This window comes from Medicago sativa, chromosome 5 (genome assembly GCF_051527215.1).
Source record: "Medicago sativa cultivar Bolivia chromosome 5, Bolivia_mono, whole genome shotgun sequence".
Classification (NCBI taxonomy): domain Eukaryota; kingdom Viridiplantae; phylum Streptophyta; class Magnoliopsida; order Fabales; family Fabaceae; genus Medicago; species Medicago sativa.
This window is the reverse complement of record NC_140753.1, coordinates 33,242,009-33,251,695: the sequence shown is the minus strand read 5'-3', so window position 1 is coordinate 33,251,695 and position 9,687 is coordinate 33,242,009. Positions and strand designations below refer to the sequence as shown.

General features: G+C 38.4%; 1 long non-coding RNA gene across 1 annotated transcript; it reads right to left on the bottom strand.

Annotated features, from left to right (window-relative positions):
• Window positions 1-702: 702 nt before the first annotated feature.
• LOC146921906 (uncharacterized) lies at window positions 703-2,550 on the bottom strand. The gene is made up of 2 exons (XR_015010807.1): window positions 2,422-2,550; window positions 703-1,049 (listed from the first exon to the last, which is right to left on the bottom strand). It is a non-coding gene; the product is annotated as an uncharacterized LOC146921906 (long non-coding RNA).
• Window positions 2,551-9,687: the final 7,137 nt, after the last annotated feature.

Genomic DNA, 9,687 nt, shown 5'->3' with positions numbered 1-9,687 from the left:
GTAATAGTAGTAAGTAGAGTTATCGTTCCGCTAGGGAGTTGGTCAATCTAATTAACTTTTAGAAAATGATTAGAGGAGAAAGAAATAAGAAGTTGGAGAGTGCAGTTTTTGAAAGTAAATAACAATAATATTAAAAAGCCTCGAGATCATTGATTCATCATAATAACGAATCTTTTCACAAGCAAGCCTTAAACTTATAATTATACGTTAATCTTAATTACTAAGGACAAGTTTCTCTTTAGCATATCACAGCTCCTCTCGAAGTCAGTGAGTGTATCCCTCCAACAACCACACCTATTCTCATGGGTGATTGCCTTTGGGACCCTTGAAGATTGAAACTTTATGTGTCCCAAGGTTTGCTAAACTATTCTCATGTTTCGCAAACCTTGTCTAAATTCACTTGATCGGATATCAAAGCTCCGCGTTCGCTTTATGAATTGATATCTGTGATGATGAATTAACCATTATCAAACCCTCCGCGTTCGCTTCCACAGTTTGATAATAATTAATTCATGTTAAAACGGTGAATTTAGATTAGGAATTAAGGTAACAAATAATTAGGGATTAAGGCTTGGTTTGATCCGGATTACGTCATTAGACTTATCCAACGATCCCAAGACAAAGAAGTCTACTCACTCATGTTCATCGTAGACATGGGGGAAGAAGAGAGAATGCGATAAAAGTAAATTGCAAAGAAGAAAGTAAATAAAGTAAAGGACTTTTATTGAAATAAAGACTTGAAATATTCAAAGTAAAGGTGAATGTTTATGGTGGAGAGCTACTCTATTTATAGCTTTACAATCGACTTAGAAACTAAGCAACTAAAAGGGTAAAACAGTAAAGCTGCAACAGGGTAACTTGGGCCCGAAGAAAAAGCAGCAAAAGAGGCTTCTGGAGGTGGCACGGCCGTGCCACATGTTGGCACTGGCCGTGCCAAGCTTCTGACTTGGTGGGAACATATTTTTGTTCTGTATCTTCGTATTTTCGCACTGTATTTGCTCCAGTCCTCTTTCTTTTGCTCCAAGACACCTTCCACCATATATTCGTTCCTAAAATAAAATAAAAGACAATTTAAAGTAAAATATTCTAAAAGGAAATAAAATGCAATATAATTAAATCAAATCTTATTTAAAACTAAACTAAATAAAGCATTAAAATATACTAATATATGACTCATCAAACTCCCCCACACTTGAATCTTTGCTTGTCCTCAAGCAAAAGGCAATAGACATAGCAGCAACAAAAGATTTATTCATGGCAATATTAAGAACACATGTCTCAAAAGAAAGGCTTTGCTTCAAGTACACTAGTTACAATTTCAAATGCTTCTCATGAACCTATTCTACCCAACATCAAGTCTCAAGTGAGTGTGTGTGTGCAGTCCAACCCTTTTCTTGCTCCTGTATAAGACAGATATTATGAGGAATAGGTTCTATCCTTAGTGCTAAAGTAACCGAGAAAAGTCCTTTCTTCATTTCATATAAGAGTGATGGGAATTTAAGTTAAAATTAGATTAGATTAACAATTAAGCACAAGGGGCTGCAGATGCTTAGGGGCTATCTATCCTCGTAGGAAGTCTTCTCGGATGTAATTGTCCTTTCCCCCTAGATTCAAAATCACCCTAAGCAGTGCTGCAAAATTTTATTTGTTTCATCTCCGCGTAGGAAGTCTTTTTGGATGTAATTGTCCTTTCCCCCTAGCATTGATGAATTTGTTTTACTTTAAGTTCAAATTAGGGAGTCACCACCACAATTAGGAAGTTAGGGATTGTCCTTTCCCCCACATGTTGGTGCCATTCTCCCGCCCCATTACAACTTTTAACAATTCAAGAATATAACAATTAAGAACATTGATTAATTTCCCACACAAACTTATACTACTTTTACTCTTAAGACTTTAAAGGGTCTAAGTTAACACTAAAGCTAGAACGTGTTCCTTAAAATACCTATTCATACATTTGCTCAAGGATTGCAACCGGGTGCTTTTCTCATCGGAGAATTTCATAATAAAACAAGACATGGGTATAGCAAGAACATAAGAAACACAAGAAACTACTTTCATGTACAAGGAGCAACCCAAAGAAGAGACAAAACAAAAAATTTCATGCCATTTTCTACATTAAAAACAAGCTACTAGTCATGCCTCTTGCTATAAAAACAAAACAAAAAGAATAAAGTTCAAGGGAGTTTGGACACTACGACTCTAGACACTTTATTAGCCCCCCCCCCCCCCCCCCCCCCCCCCACACTTAGGGGAAGCATTGTCCTCAATGATTCAAAAGAAAAAGAAATTAAAAGAGAAGAAGAAGAAGAAGAAGAAGAAGAAGAAGAAGAAGAAGAAGAAGAAGAAGAAGAAGAAGAAGAAGAAGAAGAAGAAGAAGAAGAAGAAGAGAGAAGGGAAGAGAGGAAGAGGAAAGCTCACAATTTATTGAGGTCCATATGGAGGACCTTGAAGTTGGAGGTGTTGCATCATCCGACGGAGCATCTCATTATTTTCATCATTGACACGGTTGCCCCTTTGAACTTCATTGCGAAGGCCGGAGATCTCAACACCTTGCCTTTGTTGCTCGGTGCTCATCCTCTCGATTTCATTGTGAATCCATGTCCATCTTTGATTTTCATTAAGCTCACTGACTTCATGGCCATGGTGTTCTTCTTCATGGTGCAAGTTAGCACCTTCTCCCTCATCATCTTGCTCACCAAGAACCTGCACATCATTAACATACAACCAATTTTCTTCCACCTCGGTGGTAGTCCGAGATGGGTTAGGCAATAAAAACATGATTGGCACATTTAGCTTAAGTTGGTAATGGAGGGGTGGGCGATGTTTGATGAAATTCATAGCAATAAGGGTTTCTATGTTAAGCCTATTGTTTCCCTCAATTGGTTTGATCCCCTCATCTTCACCCACTCCAAAACACCTAGCTATATATGTAATGATGCCACCCACCACTATGTCTCCTCTACCGGCCGGTCTAGTACTGACAAAGTCTAGGTGATCAATCAAATAAAAACAAGTATTGACGGGGTGGTTGTAGAGCATTGCCCATAACATGAACAACTCATCGGTTCTAGTGTTTCCTAGCTCAGTTCTACCCCAAATAGTGCAAGCCATTACCCTCTGAAGGTACCTAAGTACGGGGTTGTGAATGTTGCTAGCTTTGTTCGCCCTAGGGACGTATTTGTTAAGACCGGTGATTTGTTTCCAAAAGGCAGTTGGGTCATAGTTAACCGGTTTTAGACTAGGATCCCAATGATCATGAATATATCCTTCATTTGCAAAACCTAAGGCCTCACAAAAGTGCTGAAGTGACATGTCATAATCAATATTCATCAACCGGAAAACAACTCTATGGTTAGGGTTATCATAATCCAACTTATCTTTGGTAAAATCTATTGAGCTCAAGAATTCATAAGTGAAATTTTCATAACCCCGCATAGGTTTCAGCAAATCAGTCCAACCTAACCTTCCTATCAGCCTAGAAACATCATCAAAAAGCTCTAGCACATCCAAAGTATTGGGATCAGGATAACGAGAAGGATGCAAGTGTTTAGAGATGAGATTTTTATACCTGTCCCTTTGCTTGTTGTTTTTGAACTGGATTCCATGATTCTTCACTTGTGCTTGCTTCTTTGGGGGAGGTCCTCCTTGAGAGCTTGCTGGTTCCTTACCACTTCTTCTTGAAGCCATTGACCCTTGTTGCAATTGGTTTGAAGTTTTAGGGTTTGGGAAGATTTTTGGTGGAAAGGATTGGTTTAGGGTTGGGGTTGATGTTTTAGGGAAGGTTTGTTGGTTTTGATGTGGAGATTGGTGAAGGTTTTGTGGTGTTTGGGTTAGGTTTTGAAAGATTAGGGTTTTGGTGAATTATGGGTTTGGATGGATGAAAGATGTTTTTGATTGGTGGTTTTTGTTTTGGAGGAAGTTTGTGGTTGATTGGTGAAAGAATTGAGTGATTTGGTTAAGTTTTGAGGGAGATATGGGGGTTTGAAGGTTTGAAGGTTATGGAGGTTGTCGCGTCATTTTTCGGAGATCAAGCCATTTTATTAGCCTTTGACTCACTAAATTGGTTTCACGACTGAACATTTAATTCTTTTCAAAAGAAAGTGGAAAAAGGTTCAAATACCACGTTTTTAGGGATTAAGGGTTCGGGGGTTGGTTATATTTAGGGAAGGTGTTAAGCACCCTAAATATTCGTAGTATTCTACGAGAACCTCTTGATTTTATTTAACTTTTGTGCTATAAACTTGCTTGCTTAAAAAAAGTGGAATTAGCAATGATAAAAGAAAATTAGAGACCTAAATTATCTACGTTTTATTGATTTGGAAGGACACATGTCCCTTGCCTACGTACCCGTGAGGGATCAAAACCTCGTAGTTCGGGGTAGAAATTGTCGTTTGATTTGTTTTTGTGTTTTTTATATTAGTTTGAAAAAAGGTTTTAAAATGAAAAGCCAAGTGGCGAATTGTAATTTGTTTGTATTTTTGATATTTGAAAGAAAATAGACTTAAAGTAGAATTAAATTGATTGATGATTTGATTAAGAAAATAAAATGAAAAGACGATCGCTTGATTTAGGATCAAGGTTTGTTTATAAAAATATTTTTGTGATTTTGATTATTTGAATATTTTTGTTATTTTTGAATAATGATATGAAAATTCTATAAGCAGAAATATAATATTAACAGTTGATTTAGGACCAGAGCACTTTGGATTAATTTAATTAAACAAGGACCAGATCGTTCTGGAGAATAATTAAATTTAAACAAAAATATAATATTAACAGTTAATTAGGATCAGAGCACTCTGGATTGAAGTGTGTAGTTAATGACAAAATTTAAATATGCATATAATAATAGTAGATAATAGAATGTAATGCGAACAAAAATAAAAATAAAAATGCATGAGAACTAAAATGGACCAGAGCACTCTGGATTAAGGTGTGCATTTAATGACGAAATTTAAATATGCATATGATAATAGTAGATAATAGAATGTAATGCGAAAATAAAATAAGAATGAATGCGAAAATAAAATGGACCAGAGCACTCTGGATTGAGGAGTGGACAAAATTTAAATATGCATGATGATGTAATAAACATAAATGTAAAAGAATAAAATGCAAAAGAAAATATGAAAATGCAAGAGAATGTTAAAATGCATGCAAAATAAATAAAATTAGATGATGGGGGTGTGCAAGCAGTAATGGTGGGTGTAGGAAGCAAGAAACCAAAGATTGGGCTTAAAGAAGCTGAGGGGCGCTGCTGGGCCTGGGTTGGACCGGTTCAAGCCGGTTCAATGGCTGAACCGGTCCGGTTCAGTTGGCTATATATTCATTGAAACCGGTTTTCTTCCCCATTTTTCTTCTTTCCTTCTCTCTCTTCTTCCATTCTAGAGAGAGAGGCTCTCACCTCTCTCTAGAGTTCCGACGAGGAACTCCGGTAGCCTCACCACCGCCACCTCCTTCCGGCGAGGCGGGCCGACCACTTATGGTGGCGGCGCCGCCGCGAAACCCTTTTTTTTGTGATTTTTTTTCGCTATTCCTACTTCTTTTCTCCTCCTTCTTCTGATTTTGCACTCAAAATTCACAAATGTTAAGCCCAAACCTTTAGATCTAAAAAAGGGTAAACTACCTTTATATAAAACTTTTGCTTCGGTTTTGATTTGGATACGTATGGATTTGTGACTGTTTGGAACGGTTTGATAGTCTGTTTGGTTTTATGAGGCTGATTTGTGTGTGAAGGTTGTGCTGGCCGTATTGGTTTTGAGATGTGTGTGTGTGTCGATTCTGGAAATGGGTTTGTGAGGTTTAGTGCTGGGTTGTAGTGGATTATGTGTTGATGTGGGGATCGGTTTGAACACACCGGTTTGGGTTTGATATTTTTTTGTGTTTTATGATTAAAGAAAAATTGCAGGTCGGTTTGCTTCTGCGTGTGTTGTTCTTTGCTGGAAATTTTTTTTGTGTATTTTTGCTTGCTGGAATTTTTGGTTGTATGTTTGCAGGTTTCGGAAGATTGTGTTGTGCTGGAGAATTGTTGTGTTGGATCCGAAATTGTCTTCGAAGAATCCTCCCTCCTTGGCTGTGTGCTAGCTTGTATTTATAGAATGGATTGAGACAGTGTTGGTGAATGGCAGTGACAAAAACTGCTCTTGTGTGGATTCAGGGAACCATACAGGCTGTGAATGAGCTGTGTTTGGAACATTTGGATATTTTTGGACCAAAGTTTGGATTTTTACGGACATATTTTGGACTTAAAATAAATAATAATAATAATAATAATAATAATAATAATAATAATAATAATAAGAATAATAATAATAATAAGTAAAACTCAAAAGTAATAATAAATAAAAATTGAGAGAAGAGGGCCCGACTCGGAACCAAATATGAGGTATTTTAAAATACCTCTCTGCCGAATTTTTTACCGAAATGGCAGAGACCGATCAGAGTCAAACGAAGCGTGTTAGTGATGTCTTAGGTCAAAAATTGGGGTATGACAGATGCCCCTATTTAAGTTTTCTTCGTCCGGAGATTTGAAGATGGAATCTTTGATTTGACGGGTCGAAGAGACTTAAATACAAAAGTGCACCAATTTTGACCTAAGATGTTACGAATGCTCGTGATGTAATTATGTAAGCAGGATGACAAAGATGATTTGACTGAAAACGAGAAACAACATCGGGATTCCCGAATTTGTTGTAGAAAGGGATCCGACCCCATCTGGGGAATGTAGCTTCATTGGGGAAAGAGATTGTCTGATATCGTATTAGTTCGAAACGATAGTTTAAATGGGGACAAAACTTTTTAGTGACACCTCTCGACCAGACACAATAGGGGATGACACTTTCGAGAATTTAAAATGTGGTCTAAAACTGTTCATTGGTTGGAACTGGCTGTTTGAAACATGAAGAAAGGTAAACTCAAGCGTCCGTTGGTGAACTTGGTGACTTGAAACAAAATGAAAAAGTAAACTCAAGCGTTCGTTGGTGAACTTGGTGACTTGAAACAAGATGAAAAGGTAAACTCAAGCGGTCCGTTGGTGGACTGGTAGCTTGAAATGAGATAAAAAAGGTAAACTCAAGCGGTCCGTTGGTGGGCTAGCAGCTTGATACAAGATAAATGACAATCTCTTGACCAGACATACTGGGGATGACACCTTCGAAAGGGTTCAAGTTGTTCGTTGGTTAGAACTTGTCACTTGAGATTGATTGATTTGACTCGAGATGTCCTTTTATCGGAACTAGCCACTTGAAATTGATAAAAGTTTGCCAGAATCCACTGGGCTTCATAAGAGTTTTGCGAGAATCCACTCGGCTTTGGATAAAGATTTGCGAGAATTCACTCGGCTTTCGATAAACATTTGCGAGAATCCACTCGGCTTTCGATAAACATTTGCGAGAATCCACTCGGCTTTTGATAAATTTGGTGACTTGAAACAAAATGAAAAGGTAAACTCAAGCGTCCGTTAGTGAACTTGGTGACTTGAAACAAGATGAAAAGGTAAACTCAAGCGTCCGTTGGTGAACTTGGTGACTTGAAACAAGATAAAAGGGTAAACTCAAGCGTCCGTTGGTGGACTTGGTGACTCGAAACAAGATAAAAAGGTAAACTCAAGCATCCATTGGTGGACTTGGTGACTTGAAACAAGATAAAAAGTAAACTCAAGCGTCTGTTGGTGGACTTGGTGACTTGAAAAAAGACAGGTGACATCTCTCGACCAGACACACTGGGGATGACACTTTTGAAATTGAAATTGATTAGTGACACCTACTTGAACAGCTAAGCTGGGGATGACACTATTGAAATTGAAATGGATTAGCGACACCAACTTGTACAGCTCAGCTGGGGATGACACTATTGAAATTGCAATGGATTAGCGACACCAACTCGTATAGCTCAGTTGGGGATGACACTATTGAAATATAAATTGATTGGTGACTCAAACTGCCCTTTTGTCGGAACTAGCCATTTGAAATTGATTGATTTGACTCAAACTGTCCTTTTGTCGGAACTAGCCATTTGAAATTGATTGATTAGTGACATCCCTGGACCAGACACACTAGGATGACACTTTTGATGATAGAAAGGTAATTGCAAGATGTTCATTTGTAGAAACTTGTGGCTTGACACAATGATAAGTAAAAACCAAACTGAAAAGACACGGCCGAACATGACTATGGGTGACTGATGCAATCATGTATGAATGACATTGTGTATATGACGTGTATGCATGAAAGTATGAACATGTGAAAGTATGAACATAAGAATGTATGAATGTATGGATGTATGAATGTACGAGTGTATGAATGTATGATTGTATGAATGTATAAATGTATGAACTGTATATGACAGGTGACTCGGTGAAACGAGACAAGACAAGTAAGATGGGAGGTGGACTGACGTCACAGTACAAACACTCGGCAAACTTCCTTGGAGATGATACTATTGTGAGCAAATAGAGCCGTTGACGGTGTAAAACCTGGCACAAAGTAGAAACTGATGCCTTCTAGGGATAAAGCCCATTGCTGAAGAGAAGTCTGGAAGAAGTTGTCATTTGTAGACCAGCGCAGAGTGTTCCTTCATTGGTATGCTTCAGCAGTCATGCTTTTTGCTTTGAAAATCCCTAACTTTGCCTGGACCGCCCTTTCGGGTTTTCAGTCCACCGGGACACTCTCTATTGCCTAAGCCGCCTTTTCAGGTTTTCACCTTAGCGAGCTTTGATTTTTTTGTATTTCTCTTTTTTTTTTGTATTTTTGGATTGTGACTGCATCTTGCTCAACGAAGAGGTCCTTTCCATAGTGCTTAACCATGTTTCTCTTCTGCAGTGTAACTGTTCTCGAGGCGGGTGCTGATGTACGCTTCACCTACTCACGAGTTCAAAGAGAGTGTGTTTGTTGTTCACACTTTTCAAAAGATGTAAAAATAAAAAGTTTTGTATTTTGAAAATTCTCGCTTCAAGTATTGCCATCAAGAACCGTTATACTCCCTAACAACTTTGAATGCCCCTGTTTCGAGTCTTTGAATGCCCCTGTTTCGAGTCTTCGGTCTGCAGATGCTTCGAATCAAAGATCTTTTGATAGCTGGATGCCCCAAGTGGACTGTGCTGACTGATGCAGTTACTTGTCATGATCCTTAACTTTTGCATAGATCGCCCTTTCGGGTTTCGACCTATCAGGATTATCATTTTTGTTCATGTCTCTAATTTTGCCTGGACCGCCCTTTCGGGTTTTCAGTCCACCAAGACGCTCATTTTTGCCTAAATCGCCTTTTCAGGTTTGCGACTTATCGAGCTTTTTATTTTTTTGACAAAGTATTTCTTGACTGCATCGGCGTTCATAGGACGTGTGTGTTCGTCACCAAGAGTCATCGCACATGGGCCTTCATAGTTAGGCGTCCACTTGCCCCTGGAGTCTGGTTGGGAAGATAGTACATTTTTGGGTACAAAGTCTCCTTATTGAAATTCACAAGGACGAACCTTCTTGTTGGAAGTTTGTTTCAACCTCTTTTGATATAGTTGTACAAGGTTGTCATGCATTTTAAGTTCAATCAAGTTTGGACTTTGGAAAAACTCCTATCGTAGGGACTTCTACCTCCACGGGAAGCACGACCTCCATGTTGTATACTGAGGGAAAGAGGGGGGGTTGCCCCTGTTGAAGTGTGTACTGAAGCATGATACTCATGTAAAGTAAA